The sequence below is a fragment of the Cibotium barometz genome, chromosome 47 (assembly GCF_041138505.1).
Source record: "Cibotium barometz isolate CiBa-2024 chromosome 47, ASM4113850v1, whole genome shotgun sequence".
NCBI classification, from domain to species: domain Eukaryota; kingdom Viridiplantae; phylum Streptophyta; class Polypodiopsida; order Cyatheales; family Cibotiaceae; genus Cibotium; species Cibotium barometz.
The window spans coordinates 4,230,218-4,233,068 of NC_141092.1; positions in this window are offsets into that span (position 1 = coordinate 4,230,218).

Genomic DNA, 2,851 nt, shown 5'->3' on the forward strand with positions numbered 1-2,851 from the left:
TAATGCTCTGTTTTGTGTGCAAAAAACAGAGTATGCGGGGAGTCCAGATCTGGTGCCTTAGACTTCAAATGAGCTAAAATGCTTTCAAAGGCATCAATAGAAATTATTCTAGTAGAGGATTAAGCCAAGAAACACAAGATTTGACTAAATATTGAAAGCTTAATCTCTGTTTTACCAAAGTCACCTGCAGATTTGATGAAGAGCTTGGATCTCACTGTAGACTTGATGAAATTGAATTCTGTCTTCACCAGCTTGTATAGCATGCTTGAATACACCTTGCTCTAGGAGGAATTGGAAGCATTTGATTTGATGAAGGAGAAATCTGCAAATTACTCAGAAAAAAACGTGCCGGCCAAATCGTCGATTTCTGCTTCCTTTACTGGCAGTTTGCTGCGCCATCTTGATGGACTTGAAGCCAAGGGAGTTGGCTAGCTTGTGTTAGAAGGGCTTGCCCTAATTGTGAGTGTGCAAGGTGAATGGAGTCCTCCACTAGCTGGGAGTGAAGGGGTGAAGTGAAAAATAACTAAAATTTGGATTATTTTCTAATTATCTACTAATCTTGATTAATTAACTAATGGGCTCATAAACCTGATGGATTCTAGGCATGGCTCTGATACCATGTTGAAATTTGAGCAAAATGATGAGCTATGGTGGATCAAACACTAGAATCAACATCATTAACAAAGTGATTAGCAAATAATTAAGATGTAATTAGTGGATAATTAGAAAATAGATTAATGTAGGCATGGATACTCAAAAACCAGCAAATTCTCATTAGGGCTATGCCTCAATTTATAGAGTTTACATCAAGCATCAAATCCCATTGATTTCTCCATGATTCACTCCCAGAATATCTCCACCTCTTGCCTGATTCTCTCCACCTCTTCTCTTTTCCCTGAATATCTCCCAGAATAACTCCACAATCCTAAATTCTCTCATGCTACCCTTTATTCTCTCCCAGTTGATTCTTCTCACCTTTTCACAGGTTCTCTTACATTTACTCATTCTCTTTTACAACCTCTAACCAAGGGCTTGTTCCCGCACACACCCTATTCACTTGTATTTTCAACACTAGTGGCTATGGGTTGGTCGGTGCGGCTGCCATAGCCTTCTTAATGGGACACTTTGCTACCTAGTGAGGTCCTTGCACACTGATAATAGTGTAGTGGCATACGGGATCCCAAGGCATTGATGTCCCTCCCCCTATTTACTTGCACTATCAGCTATATATATATAGGGTAGATGCTATCGCCATCTTGAATTTGGTGACTTAGGATTTAACTTAGGGGACTATGAGCCTCTAGGTGGTTTTGGGTAGTTAGCATCCCCCCTATTCCCTCTTCCTCCCCCTCAAGTATTTTTGTTAAGGTCAATTGGTTCATAGGGGACTCTCATTATATTGCTACATTCTCAAAATCTTAAACATGATAACTTAATAATGTAGATCATGCTTTATAATTGAATTTGAGATAAAAAGCTTCACCAGCCCATGAGACATGACTGTCAATATCTACACTAAATAAACTGGTTCATGGGGGTCACTCATTATATTGCTACACTCTCAAAATCTTGAACATGACAACTTAATAATGTAGATCATGCTTTATAACTGAATTTGAGAGACAAAGCTTCACCAACCCATCATGACTGTTAATTTCTATGCTAAATAAATAAATAAAATAAAGTTTATTCTTGAGGTAGAGTATTATTAAAGTACTAAAGGTTTTGTGTATTAACACATTCCACATTCTAAAGTACTAATTTATTTTAAAAAACATAATTATCGTTGTCATCATCAGGGTGGTGGTGATATAATCATCAATCATAGCTACATTAATATTAACACATTCCACATTCTAAAGTATTAATAATATTTTTTTAGGAAAAATAAGGGTAATTACGATCCTTTAGTGGTGGTGGTGTAATCATCAATCATAGTTACATCAATAAGTCATCCAAGGAATCATAAAGACTTTGTTTTAATAAGTACTAAGTGTAGGTAATTTTGAATGTCATCTTTCCATCTATGTGATTTTTGGATAGAAAGAGAATGGGGGTGAAGAAGACCAACACAAAGTCTATGTGCTAGTTATAAAGTCAAAGACTATTTTTTGGTACTACATGAGCGCACAAGTATAGAAGTTTTAAATCAAGCTATTAGGGCTCACTTACTTTTGGCTAATATGGCAGTGTTAATATGCAGAATCCTTTGACTGACGTGGTGAGCTTCATGGATAAATAGCATTATCACGTATAATAAGAGGCACATAATGAAGTGGCCAACTTATGTGCTGTCATAAACGTACATGGTTTCAAGGGAATTTTCTTTTGAAGTGCTTAGTGTATTTTGATTCCAATGTTTCAAATTGGAGCAACAATTTGGATTTTTATAAATGTGTACTTAGGATTGTAACCATTGCTTCATGCTCAATGACCAAGAACTACATGAAAAAGTTGAATCGTTCAATACACGCCATGATTAATCACCTACATCATTAACATTGATGACTAACTATCTTAGTCAGTCTTTAGTGTTGGTTGGTAGATATATGTACACTCTTTTTGATTGGTCAATGGATTTTGTGTAAGCCTCTTTGTAAAGGCCATGAGCCTCATGCTTATCATATAATATGAAGATACTTTTTATTGAATTTAAAAATTGTGATTATTATGAATGAGGATTATGGTTAAGCATGAAAATGTTTGATTGTGGTTTCTTTTCTTATTGAATTTTTAGAAAAAGAAAACAGAGCACTTGTAAACATCCTTTATCATGTTTATGGTATATGGGAGCCTTTATATGTAGGTCCCATAAGTTTTCTTCCATTTTTTAAGGATCTTTTAAGACACA